General features: G+C 51.0%; 1 long non-coding RNA gene across 1 annotated transcript in view; it reads right to left on the bottom strand.

The window, feature by feature from the left end:
- Nucleotides 1–7,945: 7,945 nt before the first annotated feature.
- The window catches only part of LOC102900331, a 222,301-nt gene continuing 206,943 nt past the window's right edge, over nucleotides 7,946–23,303 (bottom strand). The window contains exon 6 of the long non-coding RNA XR_002158304.3: nucleotides 7,946–8,853. This is a non-coding gene — a long non-coding RNA (uncharacterized LOC102900331). The remainder of the gene's footprint in view (nucleotides 8,854–23,303) is intronic.

Raw genomic sequence — 23,303 nt, 5'->3', positions numbered from 1 at the left:
GTGATGTTTAATTTTCCTGGCCCGGCGCCACCGGCCAATGTTATCTTGGGAACTGGCTTTGGTGCGGCCTCAGAGGGATCCCCCTGAAAGCACCGGGGTGGGAGGAGGGTCCTGGGCCCATCCCTGGCTGAGAAGAAAAGGAAACGCTCAATGGCCAGGGGTGAGGCCACCTTTCCTTTGGCATTTCTTCTGTTTATAACTTAACCTGATGTGTTTGCTTCTGGGGGCCCCCCGATATCAAAATAATATCCCATGACCCTCCTGACAGGCGAGGCAATAAAACTGCTCATTAATCCCGGCCGCCATCACTGCCCCGCCATGCTCCTTAGCAAAGGTGTGTAAATAGATTGGCCTTTCCCTGACCCCTAAAAACCAACTCAGCCGGGCTGCTTTGTCAAACTCCAGAAAGTGTTTCACAAATGCTCTCTCCACAGAAGGTACTGTCTTCCTCAAATCCCTCTACCACCAAAGCGACACTCACCCCTCCCACGCCCCCCCCCACCTCACACGCCGAAGGAGACTCCAGAGCCCCATGTCGGCAGAGTGCAGAACTGAGGGATATGCAGAAAAATACCCACCTTGAACAGGATCACCCAGGACACAGAGCAGCTGAAATTTCCCCTCGGAGAGGCTGTTTTTGCCCCGTAAATGCAGACCTTTGCTAACAGCCCCCTTGAGTATGCTTAGAGGGGTCACCCAGACTGCCTTCCAGAGTCTGCTGGGGCCCGGCACCCAAAGTCGAGCAGGGGCATCATGCGCCCTGCAGCACATGCCACAGGCACTATAATCGTGGAGGAAGAGGCCTCGGATGTCCCTGAACACTGTCCCAGCGTCGCAAGGTGAAGGTCCCTGCCACGGCTGTGGGCTTGTGACCATACTTTACTGAGGGCAGACAGCCCAGAGTCCCAGAATTACAGCCTCCAAATCTTCTAGCAGGCCCATGACCACAGCACGGGGAAACCCAGCCCTAGAATGCATGGAAGCAGATCACCTGTGCCATGCTGGCCAAAGTGCCTTCTGGCCTTAGCCCTGGTCTCAGGGACTTTGGTCTCAGGGACTTAGATGTCCTACCACTCCTATTCCCACATACAACCTTCCCACCTATGAGCCCAGACTCCTGGACTAGGACCCTGGCTGATGGCATGGGCCCTGCCTGAGCACTCCAGCCGCCCGATCAGGCCGCCCACTCAACCTTCTCCACTATGCCCGCCTGTACACCCCATGCCCAGGCTGGCCAGGGAAGCTGGTATTGCTGTACGTTGAAACGGCAAGGCTTCTGAAGCTTAAGAGAATAAATTAGAGTAGGCTTCGAGCAGGCTCAGCTGCAGTGGATGGACAAATTGATTTGCTTGCCATCTGGGAGATTAAATTCCACCGCCCAAAATGGCAGTGGGGTAATGAGCTGTCAGTCACACGGCGCAGTGCCGGATTCGGCGCCTAATTGAACCCCGGCAGCTCCTCATTACGTGCCACGGAGGTCATGCCCGTGGCGTCCCACCTGGAGGCAGCCCCTAAAGGCCTGGAGAGAGGTCACCTGGCCCTGTGGCACATCCCGGTTAGGGAAACGCCACCTCACGGATAGGCCAACCGTGAGGAACTCTCGCTTACTCACGGCCTTAATTCTGGGCAAATCCAAATGACCAAGGGGATGTTCACAACTTCCCCTAAACAACCTCGCTAGGCAGGGGGCCCTCACCTGAACCCTCCTGGACCTCTGGACCTCAAGTGGCCCCAGTCACTCCAGGGCCTCTACAGGGCAGCACCCAGAGCCATCAGCCACGCAGCCCTTTACAGCACACAAGACACGTGCACGCACACGGCTGCCTCAGGCCTCACAACGGGCTGGGATGACGGCACAGCATTTCCGTTTGCAGAACGGTCAAGGGAAGAGGGACCCATGGAAGTTCAGAAGCTGCCTCCTGAAGGGGACATGGGCCTGGGTCCCGAGGAAGGCTGCCCAGCCTCCCCCCGCCTCACCTCCCCGCCTCCGCCCCTCTTTCCACCAGTACAGACTGTTGCACCCCTCTCTTACGTCGCTTTCAGGCCACCGTGTATGCCAGTGCCTCAGTCTGGAACATGCCACGGCCACCGTTTCTTCGTCATCCTGCCCAACCCTCAGGTCTCTGCTCTCAGACCTCCATTCCTCCTCCTTCAGGAAGCCTTCCCCGATCCCCTGTCTGTTTAGGCCAGGTGCCCTGTCTCGGTGCACCAGGCACACTCAGCAGCCACAACACTGTGCCTCCTGGATGGCTGTCATGTGTTCACACGGCTGTCTCCCCATCACCCAGCGAGGATCACTCACTCACACACAACCCCTGAGCCCTCTGGACCCATCAGTAGGCGAGGCCCTAGGCGTGCAGCAGTGGACAAGCAAAAGAAACCCTGCCCTCCATGAGGCCGGGGAGAGGGGCCTTTGCCCTGTGGGGCACCCTCGGTGTCTTACCCCAAGGACCCAGATGGGAATCACTGCGTGAGCAGACTCCACCAGGACCTCAGAGGCTAGTCACCAGGCAGACCGCCTGAGTCAGACAAGGCAGTGAGAAGATTGGGGAGAACATGGTCATTCCCGAAAATCCATCCCTGTGCAAGTCAGCCAGGGGCACCACCCTGCTGGATCTCTCGCTTCATGCGGGCACACGGTGGCTTCAGAGTGAAGTGTGACGTTGGCCCCAGGCCCCGGCACGGCACCCTCTCGCCACACTGCTAACCACAGCCCAGATCTCGTGGCACCTGGTGCTTCTGCTTTCTTTGGCTCTCGATTTGAAAAGGGAGTGGTCATGGGAACTTTCTGGCCAGATGCTAAATCCACAATATCCATAAACAGGGAAAACAGTAGAAAACGTTTGCAGGAGAGACCTCTGAGTTCTCGCAGCCAAGAGCTTCTTGCCTGCGTGCCAGGGGGCCTGGTGCACAAACTTTCCAGGCAAGGGTACTGGCCACAGGGCAGGTGTCCTTGGGGGGAGACTAGCACCACTTCCTGATGGCCCAACACACAAGCCCGAGTCAGGGATCTCCTCACAGACCCAGCCCCAGGACAAGCCCCGCTCTCAGTCCAAGGCCCAGATTCTACCAGCGGAAAGAGGACGAGGGACGTGTTGGCCCCTATGAGTCTCCGACGTGCCCCTGACAGGGTATGGGTCTGACCCTCTGAAGCCCAGACTCCACAGCACAGCTGCAGAATCACACTGACACAGGGCCTTCAAGAACCCATCTGCCACTCGCATGCTTGTGTAGGAAGATGACAGTAACACAGCCAGCCGTGACCGCGTGCAGAGGTGGCAGCGGTTTGAGTACCTGGTACACTAAGGAGTCCACGTGCGTTCTCTTGTCAAATCCTCCTCGTCACCCTGCAAACTGAGCACCGTTATCCCCACTTTCTAGGTGAGGGAGCCTGGCTCAGAGAGGTGAAGTTTCTCGGCAAGCCACACAGCAGAACGAGGCAGATAACCAAGACTCAGAACCAGAAACGGGCCATCTGCGAGGTCCACCCTTGTTCACCCTGGTATGCTGTCACCCCCCGGCTTCAGAAGGCACATCGCCCCATTTTACAGATGAGGAAAAGTGAGGAGGAGGTCAGCGGCTTCTGCAATGCCATAGGTAGCAAGTGGCATGTCTTGTGCCTCCCGCTGGGCCTCCTGAGTAGAGACCGAAGACTCCAGCAAAGCCTAAGCTGACACAGGAACCAGCCCCACGCTCTGCTCCTCCACAGGCTGGGGACCTGGCCGGGGCCTTCCAGTAATTAGTGGGCTCTTGTTAAGACCCAGTCGCGCCGTTCTCGGGCCAGGAATTGTTTTTGTTCCCGTGCGGAGGCCCTCGCAGGAAGGCCAGGCGCACGTGCGCAGCCCCATAAATCCAGCCGGCGTCGCTCATTACAACGTTCTGCTTCACGACTCCGCCGGCCCCAGCCTGCTTGGGCTTCGCGGGCCCCGGGCCTCCTTGCAGCCAAGCTCGGCTGCCCCGTGCCGCCCGCAGCCTCAGACATGAGCTCATCCAGCGCGCGGCGTGTGAGGAAGTGGCCGGGCGGTGCTCTCGGCAGCAAGGGGACAATGTGCCCATTAAGGCCGTCAGCTGTCAGTCCCCCACCAGTGCACCCCGCTCCGCTGAGGCAGGACCACCCCACTCGGGGCCCTGCCCTCACTCCAGTTCGTGTGGACGTGCCCTGCGGTGCGGCCTGTCCACCCTGACAGTGGCCACAGGAAGTCGAAGCAGGGCAGGGAGGACTTGGGTGACAGGAGAAGTGATCTTCAGGGACCAGCGGGCCCTGAGTACCGTACTGCCTCCTCATGGAATGACCAACTCCCTGTGACCTCCGGGGAGGTCCTCTGGACCCTCTGAGCCTTCACTCTCACAGCTATAAAATGGGAAGCTACTCCCTACTCTGGCTGGGGAAACACTGCTCTGCAGCCCGTGACCTTGAGCCATACTTTGGCATTCCGATAGTAGGAGACGGGCTGGGCCTCTATTTTTGTGGTCGGAGAAGGGAGGAGGAGCGAGTTAAGTCACCCCACCTCTTGGGGGTGTGGTCTCATCTGTGAAATAGAGTTGGCAACACAGTGTCAGGGCCAAATACTTCAATACACGTGATCTATTTCTTACTATTGCTCTGATTCCCATAAAGGTTAGAAGCCAGGCACCTGCCATGGCCAGAATCCAAACTCTGGCTATGGTCAGTGTTTGAGAGCAGCCAGTTCATCTTCATGCGGGCCAAGTTTAAAGGAATCTGGCCAGGTGGTTACCAACACCATGTGTAACCCCAACCTTATTGTTTGTAGCTGGAAGTGCTGGAGTTAGTAGTAAACCCTTCTCCATCCGGTGCTAACACAGCTCAGAGAAGACCTAGGCCATGTCCATTTTGGAGGGAACCTTCTAGAACCTTCAGGACCAATATGGTACACATGAACCACATGCGACTATTTAAATTAAAATTAAGTACAATTTCAAATTCAGTTTCTCATTTTTACTTATCACATTTTAAGTCCTCACTGGGTGGGCACATGTGGCTAGTGGCTATTGTATTGGGCAACACTGTTCTGGAACCTGAGTTGGTGGAGCTCTTCAGGGTGACACTCCAAGCTTTTCATACCATTTAACTTAGCGTACGGAGCAACAACCATGGCCAGGGCATTTCGATCAACCAATGGTTCTATGCTACCGATAGTGAAAATCATGGTGGTAGAAATAATAATATCCATGTAGTGAACATTTCTGTGTTCCAGGCACTGCACTGGGTGCCTCACACTCATTGCATTAAACTCCCCCCGCTCCCCAAATACTCTACAGTTTGTGACCTATCACCACCTTACTTGTGACAAAATGGACTCAGAGAGAGTAAAGAATTCAAGCAAGGTAGAGAGGCAAGGCCAATTTGGACTTGAAAGCCAGCCTGCCCATCAGGTACAGAACCCACGCTAACCTTCTTCTGTGCTTTGACCAGATTTACACTCGGAGGGTAACTGTTCTTTCCAAAAGGTTTCTATCCCCTTCCTGCCTTTCTCTTAGCTTTGAATACTTCCTGCTCTCAGGAAAGCTCATACCTGTTTGAGCCTAGGCCAAGGCGCATGCTCTCCCCTGGTTGCCGGGAGGAATACCTTGGGCTGGACAGGCCTGTGAAGGCTGCTGCTGACCACTGGGGCTGCTCTGGCCCCATCAACCACCCCTGGTGCCCAGAGGGACCTGCTTACTGGGCCCAGGCGCCACGTGGGGAGACCACAGATGGAGGCCCCCGCCGCGCTGCCACACCTCTTCGGACAGCACGGCCCAATGCGAGGGGCAGATCAGCAGAGCCAAAAGGGACAGCCAGTATCAGGGAGATGCCCCAGGGTGTGTGCCTGTGAGTGGGACCAGATCCTGTGTTCCTGCCCAAAGCCATACCTACAGAATAGAATACACTGAGACACAGCGAGGAGGACACAGTGACTGGCCAGGCCCTGGGAGTGAGCCCCAGCACATTCATTCTCTCACCCCTCCATTAGCTGTCTGCTGAACAAAGGAGTGCCAGGGTCACCTTCTGCAGATCAGGTCCCTCTGGGCCATAAAGCACCTTTGTCCCACCCACCATTCCCAAATGCCTCTCTCCCGCTGTAGCCTTACGACAACCCTGAGAGGCAGGCAGGCAGGGCAGGGAGGTCCCCCCAGCTTGACAAACGGAGAAACTGAGGGCTGAGGAACAAAAGCAGTTTCCCAAAGCCTGCAAACTGCCCGCCTCCCCCCCCCCCCCCCACTCGCAAGTCTTGACTACAGGGCTCATCACTTGATTACCAAGTCACTCTTTAAAGGGAGCATTTTACATGGACAGGGCATGCCGTGGGCTCTGTGGTTCTTGTGGCCACACAAGGACCCCAGAGGTACAAGTCCATCCTGCACCCCCACCCTCTCCAGCACCCCAACAGGCCATCCTAGGCTCTAAGTCACCAGGGCCGATGATCAGGAAGTTCACTTAGCCAGATGCTGGGCACGTGGGACACTTCCTCTCCTGTACTTGCTTAGAGACCCCGGGATCTCAGGCACCCCCCACTGGCCCTGGGCAAGGCCAACTCTCCTGCTGTTACACCCCAGAGAGCCATGCAGGCCAGCCAACTTTCACTAGGGACACACCAGAGATAGAGTGCACAGGCAGCCCCCACATCCGGACCCCTCTGCCCGCTGGCATGGGTCTGCTGTGGTTGTATGAGCCAAGCTGGGGTTTCCAGGCTTCAAGCTGAAGCAACATCCGAAATGGGCTCACACCTCCGTGAAGGCGGGGGGACGGACTACACCATCCCTAAGGCCTGATCCTACATTTGTCTCGCTCAAGCCCTAGGACTCCAGTTTAAGAGCCTTTTTATAGACTCCTATAAAGGAGAAAGTGAACTTTTAACATGTTTGCACTCCGCTAAGTCAATACGCATAAAAGGGACAAGAGCAGAGTGTCCTCTGCCCAGATGCAGGGCCAGCAGGGTGGGCGGGCAGCGTCGGGGCCATCCCGGCCCCCACGGGCACTGGTGGTCACTTCTCCTCCCTGCAGGCCTGCCGTGTGGCCCCCAATTAGCCGGCTGCCGTCCACCAGGGCTGTGCGCGGGCACTAATGAAGCCGGAAAGCCTTGCCTGGCGGGGCTAAGGGGTGGCTCCTGGCCTCACTCAGTCGAGACACTCCCCCAGACGTGCGGTTTTCATGGGAAGATTGAGAGGAGCAGAAGTGCGGAAGCTGTAAAGTTTTACTGGGAATTCTCAACCATCCTCCCTTGGCCCTGACACCCACACTGCCCTTCGTTTTTAAGAGAGCTTCCTTTCTGCTTTGAACTTACTCCTTAAATCTAAGCAACGCTGCGCCTGCCTCCAGGATCTAGGATCTGGGCTCGAACTCTAGACATCCCTGCCTGCCCCGGAGGGAGGGGAGAAGACTGCTCAGGCACTCCAGAGGGCCTTCTGCTGCCCAGCCGTGCCCTGGAACAATCCCCAAGGAGGCCATCTGCCTGCCTGCCATCATGCTGAGATCCTGGGAATCCAGGTTTCATGCATGAGACCTGACACACTCCTTGGGATCAGGTTTACAGACAACGCACTCAGCTCTCTTCTCTTTGTCCGTTCATTTGTACTGTGTACCTACTGCACGCAAGCCCTTCCAAGGGCAAGGATTGTCTCAGTGGTTGAGAAAGAGGACATATGACTGCGGGCCCCTGGGTGGCTCAGTCAGTTAAACGTCCAACTTCAGCTCAGGCCATGATCTCATAGCTTGTGAGTTTGAGCCCCATATGGGGCTCCGTGCTGACAGTGTGGAGCCTGCTTTAGATTCTCTGTCTCCCTCTCTCTCTCTCTCTCTCTCTCTCTGCTGCTCCCCTGCTCACTCTCAAAAGTAAATAAATAAACATTAACAAAAAGAGAGAGAGGGAGGACGTTTGAGTCCACTTCCAGATTCGAGTCCCAGCTGTGCTGCTCACCAGCTGTGGACTTGGGTGAGTCACTTGGCTTCTCGGGGTCTGCAACTTATCTATAAAATAGGAACAATACTACCCCCCTGGACGCCACCACCATGAAGTCACTGCGAATGCTAAATGGCAGGGTACATGTGCCCCAGCACACAGTAAGCACTCAATAAACGGTAGCTTAGTGCCCTAACAGCTCTGTGAGGAAGATCCCATTCTCCCCTGAGAACAAGGGAACAGAAAAGGTTAAATAACTTACTTAAGGTCACATAGGAAACAGGGACAGAACTGGATTCAATCCCAGCTCTTCAAGGCTCCAGGGCGACAATCATAAACGCTGTAATGCAAAGTACCCCAGGCATGGGAGGACAGCAAGCCCCTGAATCACTGAGAAAAACTTAGTGTCAAGAAACCCACCTAGAATTTTGTAATCAGCAGATCTACAAAGGCATTATTTTAATTTCAGCATCATGGTTTAGTGTGGTTTCTTGGCGTGAGTTAGTGACGGCAGAGAGAGGGTGGAATTATCATGTTTCCAGGGCTCAGGGGAATTGGTTTAGTGCATGGGAACAATGTATTATCTGCTGTCGGAGATCAAACCCTCACTCCACAGGCAGTTGGTAATTGTGGCTCCTGAGAAGCCAGTCCCTGCAGCATCCCAGCCAGCAGAGGCCAGGCTGATGGGAGCCCCTCTGGTTGCTCTCAGGGAGGGGTGGGGCAGGGAGGGACGGCAGGCTGGCATCTAGCTCTCTGCCACATCCTGCTCTGGAATTATTGGGACAATTGGTATCTCTCTGCAAATTCTGAGGACTGTGTGCTAACTACCTTTGTGGAATTCTTACTTTCCAAGGGAAATTTTTTTTAATAACTCACAAAACAGTTTCTCTTTGTTTCTGAATGGATCAAGGACTCCTCGGTGTGAAGTCTTGCAAACCTGCAGCCATGTTCAAGCCTGGAATCAATGAAGGGTACAAGTCAGAAGTGGATGGACCCATGGGGAATGTGTATGTAGGAGACAGGGAAACTAAGAACCAGGTACAGAGGGGTCTGCTCAAGATCCAGGGACCAGTCTTGTATCAGTGCTGGAAATCAAGCAGTGCTGTCTCGGTCCTTCTGCCTTTTTGTTTTTGCCCCAGCTTCCTTTATAACAACCTTGAAATGCCTAAAGCCCGTGGTAATTGTCTGTGCTAAATTCCTCTTTGGATAAAGAACTGAAGTGTTTTTCTAAGTTGTTAAAAGGTCCAGGGATATGCAAACCAATCCAGTTCTGGGAGGAAGCCCTCCATGGGCAAAGGCTGGCCTGTTCAGGGAAGATTCCTGAGGCCTTAAATAAAGCAAAACCCCAAGGCTGTTTGCCTCTATCCTCACCTCCCCCGCCCCGAACCCCGCTTGTCCATCCCTGCAACCCAACAGTTCCTCTCAACAAAGCCCACTGCCAGTGGTAGGCTCACTTCTGCAAGCCATGGTGAAGAGAGTGGTTTAGCGCTTGCTCTCGGATACACCAAAGCCAAAGGTATTTCTGAAAAAAACCTCACAGATCCCATGGCCATGTTGGCTTGTCTACAGCCATGAACGTGGAGTGGGCTCCCTGTGGTTCCCTGACTGCACTTGAAACCCATCTCTTGGCTGGCACTCACCTTCCTGGGAGCTTCTGTACTCTGGAGCACAGACCTAGAGCCAAAAATTATGGAAGAAAGCAACCAAAGGGAGACAAAGTGTGGTCAAAAAGTCCACAGTCCTGACTCCATAGGAAAGAAGGTGCATGGAACGGTGGTTCCATGTCACGCGTGATTACCCTCCCTTCTCTTTGCTCCTAATGTGCTGTTAGACTTAGCCCTGAAGGAAACGCATGCTCATGAGGACACACGGGCTAAGGACACACCCACCCATGAAGCTCTGCTGAAGAGGGGCGGTCTGGATCCCTGCTCTGGAGCCCAGGAGGGTGAGGCAGGAGACAGATCTCTGGGGTGGGTCTAGGACACGCACTGCACTCACCGTCTCCTGCCCCGAACCTCAGGTCTTAGTGTCTGTATTAGTTTCCCGCTGCTGCCGTAACAAATTACCGGGAACTTAGTAACTTGAAACACCACAAGTTATCTTACGGTTCTGGGGGTCACAAGTCCCACCTGTGTCTCACTACACAAAAAATCAAGGCATCACCAAGCTGTGCTCCTTCTTGAGGTTCAAGGGGAGAATTTTTTTCCTTGCCTTTTTGCAGCTTCCCAAGGCTGCCTGCATCCTTGGGCTTGTGCCTCTCCCCCCTCTATAAAGCCATTCCAGAAGCATCTTCTAACTTCTCTCTGCCTCTCTCTGACCTGTGCTTCCATAATCTCTTCTCCGTTTCTGACTCTGACACTCCGCCTCCCTCACTCACTGACAAGGGCTCTTGTGAAAACACTGGGCCCAACGGAAAATCCAGGGTAAGCTCCCCGTCCCAAAACCCTTAACTTAATCACACCTGGCAGTCACCTGTGCCATGCAAGGGAACACACACGTTCACAGGGTCTGAGGATTAGGATGTGGATATCTTTGGGGGGCAGGACTCTATTGACGAGAGGGTCTTCATAGACCCTCAGGACATAAATGCTCCTCGTATCTACAAAAACAGAAAGGTAAGCTGTCATTATCAGGAAAGGATTAACAGAATCTGTCACCAAGGGAAGGAAATCCATTCAGTGAGGTACAGCTTTCCCTACAAAGCTCTTGGGCTCCTAGTGTCACCTGACGAATGTGACTGTGAGAGTACCTTCTGGTCCAGGAGACACAAAGTCCCTTTCCCATGGCTGGGTGGGCCCCAGGGTCCATGATGCCCTCAGCCGTTCCCCACCAGACTGCACCCCACACACACCTTTCAGAGTACCACCCGAGAAGCTTCAAATGCAAGACTCCTGCCACTTGATTTTTGAGTCCATTTTCTATACTGTGAATACCTTTTTTTAAAATGTTTATGTATTTTTGAGAGAGAGAGAGAGAGCACATGCACACGCAGGAGAGGGGCAGAGAGAGAGGGAGACACAGAATCCAAAGCAGGATCCAGGCTCTGAGCTGTCAGCACAGAGCCTGACGCAGGGCTTGAACTCACGAACTGCAAGAGATCACGACCAGGAGATCATGACCTGAGTGAAAGTTGGACACTTAACCAAGTGAGCCACCCAGGCGCCCCCATCCTGCAAAATCTTAGCAGACTGTGAAACGTGGGCAGTGCAGGGCCACGGAGGGCCCAGGGAGCAGGCTCTGGACAGCCCCCAGGCACACAGGTATACTACAGCTGAGAACAGCCAGCTCCAGAGCGGGCTCCAGAGCCCAGATACCCAGGTTGAACGCCTACTTTTGCAGATGACTGAGCCTGCAGGGCCCGATACAACCGCAGTCGCAAGCACCCTGCAGGTTAGAGAATGACCAGCTATCTTTTCCCAAACAACAGGCTTGGTGGCTTTCTCCTAATTCTTTCTGGGGTCCTCGCATGTCTGCTTTCTCTCCGGATTCCCATCCCCAGGAACCCAGGCCGCTTCAGGTTAAGAAAGGCCCTTGCAGGGGCCCCTGGGTGGCTCAGTCAGTTGAGTGACCGTCTCTTCAGCTCAGGTCATGATCTCGTGGTTCGAGAGTTCAAGCCCCGCATTGGGCTCTGTGCTGACCGCTCAGAACCTGGAGCCTGCTTCTGATTCCATGTCTCTCTCTCTCTCAGCCCCTCTCCTGTACCCTCCCTCTCAAAAATAAATAAACATTAGGGGCGCCTGGGTGGCGCAGTCGGTTAAGCGTCCGACTTCAGCCAGGTCACGATCTCGCGGTCCGGGAGTTCGAGCCCCGCATCGGGCTCTGGGCTGATGGCTCGGAGCCTGGAGCCTGTTTCCGTATCTGTGTCTCCCTCTCTCTCTGCCCCTCCCCCGTTCATGCTGTGTCTCTCTCTGTCCCAAAAATAAATAAATGTTAAAAAAATAAATAAATAAAATAAATAAATAAATAAATAAATAAATAAATAAATAAACATTAAATTTTTTTTCTAAAAAAAGAAAGGCCCTTGGAAGCCCAAGTCAGGTTGAGGCACGGGTGCATCACTGCAGCCTCCTTGGCCTCTAGCCAGCCGATCTGAGTGGGGAGCAGCAGGTTTACTTGCCAGGCTTCTGGAGAACGCTGTGGGGAGTGGCCATCCCCTGTGACCACCGGGTCACCCCTCTGGGCCTTCAGACAGCCTCCTCCCACAGCTAAAGGGCCACAATCGCACCAACACCGACCACTCAATTTCTACACCCAAGTTCTAAGTTACTGGGCTTTTTCGTCTGGGCTTTCCTCTTGTTGCTCAGACCAGAGCCAACACAATCGGGCACCATGGCCTCCAGGGTCCCTTCAACATGGACGGCGATGACAACAACAGGTGGCATTTACTGCTTGCTTACCACGTGTCGGGTCCTGTGTGGAAGGCCCTCAGCAGCCACACAGGGCCACGTACAGTTGTTACTCCTGTTCTCAGAGGCAGGGAAACTGAGGCTCTGAGAAGTTAAAGAACTTGCCCGAGGTCACAAACCAACTGACAGAGCCAGGACCCGAATCCAGCTCTGTCTGACTCCAGCGTCCGCTTTCTTAACCACTCTGTTCCCCACCCGGCCCTGGGGTTTCCCTTCCCATCACAGAACCCCACCCAGAGGTTCCAGCTTGCAGGTTGCTGGGCCAGGAAGCCTTGGTGAACCTACGGCCAGCTCCAGGCGTTGCTTGGGGCAGCTGAGCTGCCCCCGATCACTCCTGTGCGCGACAGCCTCCTGCCCCTGCTGACTGGGACAGTGGTGGGGACGCAGCCCACGGGCCCCGTGCACCCTGAGGAGCAGTCTCTTTCTGTTCTGCCATGACCATATGCTGGAGCCTGACATGTCATGACTGCCCGGGGGTGGGGGCAGTGCCAGGGAGAAGACACGGAATGGGACTTTCTCAACGGAAAAGGCATAAGCAAACACCGCTGGGTTGGGAGACAAGATCTAAGTTCAGACTTGTGGGCTAAAGCTGTTGCCATCCTTGGGAATGAATCGTCATTAAAAAAACAAATACCCAAGGGTCCGGGGCCCGGGGAGTCACGGCCGCTAAGTGTTTGGCAATGACCCAACAGCACGGCAGCTAGACTCATACAGAGTCTGAAACATGGTCTCCTGGCCAAGCCCCCATCCACACACACACACCTGTCTCTCTTCCCAAAGCGTCCATGCCCCGCTCACCAGTGGCTCCAGATGTGGCCCCTCTAGCCCCAACCACACCACAGCCCCCTGCCCTCACATGTAGTACGGTATCCCCGCACCCCATTCAAGAGGTTTACTTATCTGTTCCTTTGGAACTTCCACAACCATCATGAAAAGGGGAGGGGGGAAATCTGCCCAAAGCCCCTACTCACTGGTGCCCACCGCCATGTTGCCAACACAAGCTCAGAGACTCGGGCAAGCGGAGTTGTCCATGAAAGGTCATGCAGCCTCCCACGCACCTGCTCCGGGCAGGCAGGCCCGCCTGCACCTTGTCTTCTGAAGAAGCACTGGACTAGGAGAAGGGGTAGACTTGGCTTCTCAGCTCAGCCCACCGGCTTGATGTGAGACCCTGGGTACATTGCTTGACATTTCTGAGTCTTTCAAAAGTTGTTGTGAGGATAGAGTAAGACGATAGGAGTAGACAGGCGTGGTACAGACACAGGATCTTGCACATGCCCGATAGGTGCTCAATAAATGCATGGGGGTCCCTTCCTCTTCAACCTCCTTGTGTCTATATGCCCTATCCTCTCTCAGACAAGAAGCCCATACAGAGAAATTGGGTCTTTTCCTTCCCCTGGGTGCCCCTGCACTGAGCCCCTGAGGCCTCTTAAGAAACAGGACCTTCTGTGTGCCCAGGGAGGACTGAGATAAGTGTACTATAGAGGGAGGCCTCCAGCTCCTGCCAATGTGCTGGGTCACCCACCCACCATAATCATCCAGAAATGCTGGGTAAGACACAGTAAACATAAATATAAGTGCGAAGGGGAAGGAAGGAAGGAAGGAAGGAAGGAAGGAAGGAAGGAAGGAAGGAAGGAAGGAAGGAAGGGAGGGAGGGAGGGAGGGAGGGAGGGAGGGAGGGAGGGAGGGAGGGAACAAACAAACAGGTATGGGAAATCTACAATGCTAAGAGCTCTAGCTGAATTAAGATGCCCAACCCATGTAAGTACGGAAAACAGGGCTGCCGTAAGGTCATCAGCCAATCCCAGAAGCAGAAAAGAAACCTCTGACCTACAAAAGAAGGAGGCCTAAACTAGGACCTCTGTCTGGACCTAGGACTCTCAAAGTTATACCTCGGGCAATCCACTCACTGGAAAAGGAGACAACCGGGAGACCTGGCCATCTCCAGCCTTGGCTTGGAGGGAGAAATACTCAGGGAGTGTCCCATGGAGTTCGTGGCCCAAGTCTGCTCTCACCTGGGTGAATTTGCATTTCCTCAGTCAAGGAAACACCAAGTAGATAGGTAGAATTCAAGTGTCTTCAGGTAGGTGACATCACTGGACACCAAGAAGAACCATTCACAAAATCTCTCCGAAAGAATGCACACTCAGCCCAGGCTCTCCAGGATCTTGCAGATTATAACCGGTTAAATGTGAGCTCACCATGAAAAATTACCAAACACCCAAGGAAAGAAACCACTGTGAGTAAGATTCAGCAGGAAGGGCAGCAAAACTGACCCCCAAGGGCCAAGGTACAGATATGAAATAAGGACTATAAGCTTAAACACAATGGGAGAAGAACATTTTAAAATTGATCTGGTGTATCTGATTAAGAAAGGATCACCTAGAACTCCTAGAAATGAAAAATGAAACCAGAAGCCCAATGAATAAATACAGCTGATGCGAGAATTAACTGGAAAAGATGTAAAGAAACAACTCAGAAAGTGGCAGAGAATGGGACAGGGGTGGGGACATGAAAGAAACACTTTAAGAATTATAGGAGTACCTGGATGGCTTAGTGGGTTAAGGGTCTAACTTCAGCTCAGGTCATGATCTCACTGTTTGTGGGTTCAAGCCCCACATCGGGCTCGGTGCTGACAGCTCGGAGCCTAGAACCTACTTTGGATTCTGTGTGTGTGTGTCTCTCTCTGCTCCTCCCCCATTTGTGCTCTCTTTTGGTCTCTCCAAAATAAACATTAAATTTTTTTAACGTTTAATTATTTGGGGGGGGTGGGGAGAGGCAGAGAGAGAGGGAGACACAGAATCTAAAGCACACTCCAGGCTCCAATCTGTCAGCACAGAGCCCGACGCAGGGCTCGAACTCACGGACCGTGAGATCATGACTTGAGCCAAAGTCGGACGCCTAACTGACTAAGCCAAAAAAATTTTTTTTAATAAAAAAAAAGAATTATAAGCTGGGGCTCACCCCCTGGAACATGCCATGAGAAGAGCGTGCCTTAGACAGCAGGTACCATTCAACCTGGGGCCCAAAAAGTACAACGACCTGAACCTGACTCACAGCGTGGAGCAAAACAGAAGACATACAGAACCCTGAGTCATAAAACATATTTTTGTCATAAGCCACTGGACCTATTGGGAGGTATTTGTGCTGCACAAAGTAAAACAGAAATCGGCACCTACAGGTGGAGTGCTATGCCAACCCAAACTTTGGCACAGTGGCTTTGGCACTGGATAGCTAGTGGTAAGGGAACCTAAAGAGGGATAGAAACATGGCACCTGGGTTACATGGCAGAAAAAATGCTGCCCACGAGATGTGGAAAACTGAATATAGACACCTCATCTATTTGTGGCTCCTGGCAGAGAAGCATCAGGAAAGATGATCCCTTGTGTGAGCTGTTATGACTGCCTGTACTTCAAAGGGTACTACAAGAAAGAAGTGAACTCAAAGACCAACCAGTTCACAAGCAGAAGTGAGGGGTCCTGATGTCCCTGGGTTTCCAGAGTTGTGACACGGAGCGGTCTCCTCACCAAATTGAGGATGTGGCCGCGAAGATGCAGATTTGGTCAAAAACCCATTGAAGGCCATGGCCTTTAAGACATGCTCAGAAGAGAGATCAAATCACAGATGAGGCCAGACACACCCTTTGCTAAAACCCAAATGGATGAAGGTCATTCCTGGGAGGTGAAGGGCAAAATCAGGCTTTCCTCTCATGGAAACCTGATTACATCAAAACACCTATAACTGAGGGGATAGAAAGAGAGACAAAGACAGAGGGCAGGGGAAGAAGAGAAGGAGAGGGAGGGAGGGGTAGACCTCAAAAGAATTGTGGGTCTGGCTTTTGGCATAAGCAGCTGGGGCTCCAAAACACTTTAAAAGGAACTTAATAAAATATTAAAAATACAATACAACCAAATACATTTTAAAGGCTCTCGTGCATAGGCCACATAGGCAGACCCTCCTCAGCTAATGATGGTTGTGCCTTGGGAAAAAAGTGCCTTCCACATGATGCAAGCTGGCTGCTGGGGCCTCTCCTGGCATGGCATACCCCCTATTACCATTCCCAAGAGGGCACTCAGGCCAAATCAAAACCAAGCTGTGCCAGGCAGGGGCATGCCGACCCTATCAGAAAAGTTCCTGGCCAGACAACCCATACCTTTTTGAATGACCCTTTCCAAGTCGACAAGGCATGATTTCCCTCAACCCTCAGCTGGCCAAGGTTGTTCCAAGGACAGTGGCCAACATAAACAGCATACAAAAATGAGTCCAGAAACCAAATTTCCAGCTCCAGGATGATGACCGTCTATTTGCGTGTGGTAAACCAAACTTCCTGGGACGGCTTCCCAGAGCCCAGGGCCATCCGTCCTGCCCAGATCCCCAAGCTCAAAGGTGCCACTGGCAGTGTGGTCTCCAAAGATGACAGTTCGTCTTAGAGATCTGTCCTCACAACGACTCCCCGCACAGGCCCCAAGAAGGAAGGACAGACACAGCTTTGGGGATGAGGGGTCCGGCCAACACAGAAATGCAGAGGCTCATGGAAAATGCGGGCTGGCAAGGGAAGAAATGGCAAAATGATCTGAGGGTGGAGGTGTGGCAGGTCATTACTCAGCTCATAATACAGAATCATCGGCTGGTATTTCCCTGGATGGCACCCCAGAAGTCACCCTCACAAGAGGCTGTCGATGGTTACCGTACTGTGCAGGTGGCACTGGCTAATCTACTGACATCTGGCAATCTCTGAGCAGCAGGGTGACCCCTCATTCTCACGTTGGTCTGTCAAGCAACCCTCCTACAAGATAACAAACCAGACATCTCCCCAAACCAAAGGTGGTCACGACCAATACCCAATCCTCAGGCAATCTCCCCTCTTTAGAACATTTTCGGAGCTAAAGAATAGACTGCAAGGAATCTGGGCAGACAAGAGTGGTCACAACATCCACGCAAGAAAGCCCAGGCCCCTTCCTCGCACAGCAAGTCCCTCCGAGCCAGGGACGCGGCCCCCAATGAGCTTGTTCCTGTGGCATTCCAGCCAGGGCACACAGCATATGACAGGCAGGCGCACCTGTAGGTGGCACAATGCCAACAGCAGACAGGAACAGCTGCTAACCGCCAGCAAGGACACAGAGAGAAAGAGTGCAGAACTGTCCAGATGAAAAGAAACTTGAAGAAACAGTAGCCTGTGACCATTCAGGAGCAAAGAGTGCTTCACACCTGAGTAAGTTCCAAATTACAGAGAAGAATGAGGCCTGGCACATCATCACATGCAAATGTATTTTAAAAATTGTGTAGGGGCTCCTGGGTGGCTCAGTCGGTTAAGCGTCCAACTTTGACTCAGGTCAGGATCTCGCGATTCTTGAGTTCGAGCTCCCGCGATGGGCTCTGTGCTGACAGCTCAGAGCCTGCAGACTATTTAGGATTCTGTGTCTCCCTCTCTCTCAGCTCCCCCCCTGCTTGTGCTGTGTCTCTCTCTCTCTCAAAAATAAACATTAAAAGAATTAAAATTTTAAAAATTTAAAACTTTTTTAAAAATGTGAAACAAGTTTAAATAATTATTTTTTCCCAAATTATTTTTTTTGATAGAGAAAACACATGAACAAGGGGGAGGGGCAGAGGGAGAGAGTGAGGGAAAGAGAGAATCCCAAGCAGGCTCCACTCTCAGCACAGAGCCTGACGGGGCTCAATCCTACGACCCTGGGATCATGACGTGAGCTGAAATCAAGAATCATCAGATGCTCGACCGACTGAGCCACCCAGGTGCCCCTGAATGGAGATTTATCTAACCCCATGACTCCTTCCACATGGATTGGTTGGCATTCTACAGTGAAGTGGAGCTTTCTCTTATTCCACACTTACTCATTTACACCAGTGTGGGTTCATGGGATGCAGTTTTGTGGGTGTTAAACCATTACCATCATTATATATTTTGATGCTCAAATGTCCCAGATTGTGCCAATGGGAGCCCCTTCAAGATGGCTTCCGTGTCCTCTCAACATGCCCACTTCATTTGTTAATCATCTCCTTGCTTTCTGGCAGAAAAGATTTCCAGCACAGTGTACTTTACCTGTCCCAGCCCTGGAATCGGCCATTTCTCCAAGGATTCCTAGTCTCCTTTAGTGGAAAATGCTATTAGAAACCATTACCTGAGCAACCTGGTGTGCCATTTGTCCTGGTTGCAAGGCCTTCCAGTGGAAAGAGCTCACCAACATTTGCAAATGCAGATACATATACACATGTCTATGCAATATTTACCTATATGCTACCTTCTACATTTGTCTATACTGAAAACCACGAGTTTACACAGATACCTCCAATACCAGTCTAACATCACTATGTTCATTCTCACTTCCCTCTTTCCTCTTCAGCGACTCCCTCCTCTAACCCTGGAAAACCAGCCTCCTTAACCCTCAGTGTATTTACTTATCTGCTCAATCCCTGTGTGTATGACCAACTTCTCAAATCCACTAAGCTGCCACCACACTCAGCCACCTTCCTCCTGTGGCCTTCAACCTCCGCTAGGTCACGTTGCCTGTTGGGCCGGCACAAATGCTTTCCTTTTTCAAGTGGCTTTAGTGAATTATAAATTACCATAAAATTAACCCAGCTTAAAAGATTTTCTAGTCAACTTACACAACTGTATAACCATCACCACCATTTGGTTCTACAACACTTCCATCGTTCCAACAAACTTGCCAGTGTCCATTTCAGACTGACCCCATTCCTCAGCTCCAGGCACCCAATGACCTGCTTATGTCTCCACGGATTTCCTTCTTCTGGAATGTCCCTATAAAGATACAAATGTATCTTTTACACCTGGTTTACTTCACTTAGCATCAGGTTTTTGAAGTTCACCATGCATGATGTAACATGCATCAGCACTTCCTTTTTATTGTTACATCATATTCCACTTTATAGACATGTCATATTTTGTTCATCCATTAACCAGTTGACAGACAACGGGAATGTTACCAGTTTGGGGTTACTACATACAGTGCTGCTATGAATACTCAAGTACAGGTCTTTGTGTGGACACATACTTTCTTTTACTGTGGGTAGTATGGAAGGCAGAATAATGGCTCCCAAAGATGCCCAACTTACTAATCAACTAACTTTCAGAAACCAAGATTATCCTGGATTCTTTTATATGAAGTCTATGACCTAATCCCCAGAGCCTGTAACTATGTTATGTTACACAGCAAAGGGGAATTAAGGTTGCTAATCAGCTGGTGTTAAGAAAGCAAGATTACCATGGACTCCCTAGGTGGGCCCAACGTACACACAAGGGTCCTTTCAAAGGAGAAGAGGAAGTCAGAGTAATGTTCTGTAAGAAGGACTCTGCCCACTGCTGCTAGCTTTAAAGATGGAGGAAGGAGGCCATGAACCAAGGGATCCTCTGCAGCCTGTAGAAACTGCAAAGTTTGTCCTTGAGAGCCTCCAGGAAGGAAGGTAGCCCTGCTGACTCCCTGATTTTAGCCCCGTGAGACCCTGTTGGACCTCTAGCCTCCAAAGCAGTAAGATAATACATTTGTGTCATTTTCAGTGACCCAGCTTGTGGTGATTTGTTATGACAATAAGAGAAAACCAAGACAGAGGGTCCCCGAGTGAAAATGGTTCAAGTTATCATTTTTGGACTTCATGATGGAACAAAAGCCATGCACAGTCACTAGAAACCACACTTCAAATTTTATACTTTACTCTTTTTCTGGGCTAGTGATAGGCAGTTACGATACTCTCTCTCACTGCTGGGCAGGGGTAGGGAGCCACAGCTCCCAGCCAGCCATGCAACCTTGAAGATAAGCCACCAATAATTTACAGACTCCCTGTCCCCATACAAACCTTCTGTTTTTCACTTTCAGTACTATATATTCAATACATGACATGACATGTTCAACACTTTGTGTTACACAATTTTGCTCAATTGTAAGCTAATGTGAGTGTTCTGAGCACATGTATGGCTTGCTTGGCTAAGCTAGGTTGTTAGTAGGTTAGGTGTATTAAATGCATTTGCCACTTACATTATTGCCAACTTATGATGGGATTATTGGGATATAAACTTGCTGTAATTCAAAGAAGGTCTGTACGGGGAGATACCTAAAAGTGGATATTGGATTGGATGATAAGTTTATGTTTAACTTTTTAAGAAACTTACACATAGGTTTTCAAGGTGGCTGTATCATTTTACATTCTTATCGGAAATGTATGATTTTGGTGAGTTTCTAGAACTCTTAGATGGTTGCTTTGGACACTTTTGTCTAGTTTTATCACTGTTTTGGGGTGGAGAGGATTTGCCAAGTTTCTTTTCTCACTCCACCATAACAAAACCCAATGAGTTTTTGACTGCCTTACTGAAGAAGAGAGAAAGGAGGGAAAAAGGAAACAGAGGAAAGATTAAATATTTGTAATGGGCTTATTGGCAAGACTAGAGGACAATGGATTTCAGGGCCTCACACACTACCCCACTTCTTTTAAAAAAATTTTTTAAGTGTTTTATTTATTCTTGAGAGAGAGAGAGAGAGAGAGAGAGAGAGAGAGAGAGAGAGAGAAAGACAGAGCATGAGCGAGGGAAGGACAGAGAAAGAGAGGGACACAGAATCCAAAGCAGACTCCAGGCTCTGAGCTGTCAACACAGAGTCTGACGTGGGGCTCGAACTCAAGAGCCGTGAGATCATGACATGAGCCAAAGTCAAAAACTCAACTGACTGAGCCACCCAGGTGCCCCAACACCAATTCTTATTAACTGTATGATTTGGGGCATGTTGTCTCACTTGTCTGAGCCTCAGTATCATCACCACAATAAATAATAATCAGAAAAAATAATAGGACACGTGTCCTATGTTTGTGAGGAAGACTAAATAAGATAACACGGGTAAGGCGCATAGGCAATGCTCAGCCTCCAAGCTGCTCTATTGGAAGAATATGTAATTAATCAAAAAACAAACAAACAAAACACAAAGTGTGGGTTTCTAGAAATGGAAGAATATGTAATTACAAAAAACACACAAAATGTGGGTTCCTAGAAATGTAAACCCTTGCCTGGTTGGCCTAGTTTCCAAGTTGCTCATAGATCTCAGCAAGTGAAAACGTAACTACAAAATCCGACAAGTCGTCTGTTGCCAGTGGTTATCCATGAACCATGCTCATCCACCCATAACAACTCTACACATCTGTACAAAATTCTGTTTTTAAACATCTTTTTGGTACGTCTTTTCACGTGGTCACCCAAAAAGCCCACTGGGTAGACCGAACAGGAACGATCACGTCTGACAGATTAAGGGAACTGAGGTCCACAGCTGCCAAGTGATTCATTCAAGACTCTACAGAGAGAAGGTGGCAGAAATGCCGCCATTTTTCCTTTTCTGCAGTGCATGTCTCTGGTTTGCACCCAAGGGTACCTTTCCCACCTCTTTTTCACTGATATCATTTGCTCGTGGACCATGGAAAAGATCAAGGTTCATCAAATCCAGAGATGCTAATAACACAGTCAACGTCCATGAACACATGCTGATTTCATTGTAATTCTGCTCATCTTGCTGGGAGCAGCCATGCATGGCTCGGTGGAAATTTAAGACTCCATTACAGAGTTAAATTGGCATTTGTTCTGAGCCTAGTGGCATTTTTGATGCATTTGTGAAAATGGAAATGAGTCGAGGCACCCAAGGCCGATTACAAAGGGCAAGTTAAACACCCCCAGAACCCACAACGAAGGCCCAGTCTCTTGATTCGTGGCTGTGCCAACAGTTCCCCATGCTCATCCTCCCAAGGGCAAAGCCTTCTCCTCCTCACACAGCCCTGTCCTGCCTGTCCATCTTGGACCCATCTTCACAACAACAACCTGACCTAAGTCCTATCATTCTCCTCATTTCGCAGATGAGAAAGCAGAGGTTCAGAGAGGTTAAGTGACTTTCCTGAGTCACGCAGCTGGTAACATGGTGAATCCAGGCTTCAAACTCAGGTCACTGAGACTCAAAATTCCATGGGCTCGGCATGCTTCTCTCCAGTATCCCTTGCACATAGACCTCCTCTTCCCTCCTCACTACGCTCCCTTGATCATTATATACTCCGATCTGAAGAACACAGTGTATAGGTCGGATAGCTATACATTCCTGGGGAAGGGGTGTGCATGTCAGCTCACCCAAGGCTATCTCTGGGTAACCTCTGCCCTCCAACATTCACATACAAGGTCAGTTCCTGATTTGACGCCTTTAAAACAAAAAACGCTGGAGTTAGAAGTTATTTATATAGAAGAACAATGCCTGAGGGTCTCATCGAACTTGTAAACTTTGCTATAATTGTTTTTTATTGTTTTGACTTTTGTTTTTGCTGCTCTGGGAAAAGCTAATCCATTACACCAGTGATGCTTTGTTCTCTTAAGTGTTTAACTTTGTTGGATGGCATGGGGGCAAGACGTGAACCAGAAAGTAATATAGAACCTTGCAAACTCAAGGGAGAGGAGTCCTCAGATGAAGAGCCATATACGCCTCCTGTCTGTCTGTCTCCTTTCACCTTGATCATACACATACATGACCAAAGTTGACAGTCTAGCCCCCAAAGGACACATCCTTAAGTTCCCTCTCTGGGCTATTCCAAAAGCCCAAGAAGATCAGGCACATTCCGCCTGGACATGGCAGTATCTGAGAGGGAGACACAGGTGTGACCCCAGAAGGGTGAAGGCTGAACATGCCTCCTGCTCATCTTCCAGGAAAACTGGAGAGAGAGGTCCTACCTGCAGCTCCCTGTCCCCTGTGGCCTTGAGCTTCTCCCCACGTTTCCACTAGGAGCACCTGGCCTCCAGGGCTGCTCCCCACATTTCCAGGGATCAGTGGGAGTGGTGGAAGTAGAGACAGGGAGTAGACAAGATTTACTGATTCTACCTTACAAGGCAGGTTATTCAGAATCATTCATCCATCCATCCATTCATTCATGGCCAGACAGCAAACTAGGAGCCGGTGACTGGCAGTAATGCAGCACTCCACAATTTCCAAAAACATTTCACACACGTTCTCTTGGC

This window comes from Felis catus, chromosome A1, assembly GCF_018350175.1.
Source record: "Felis catus isolate Fca126 chromosome A1, F.catus_Fca126_mat1.0, whole genome shotgun sequence".
Classification (NCBI taxonomy): domain Eukaryota; kingdom Metazoa; phylum Chordata; class Mammalia; order Carnivora; family Felidae; genus Felis; species Felis catus.
This window is presented reverse-complemented; position numbering and strand designations above follow the sequence as displayed.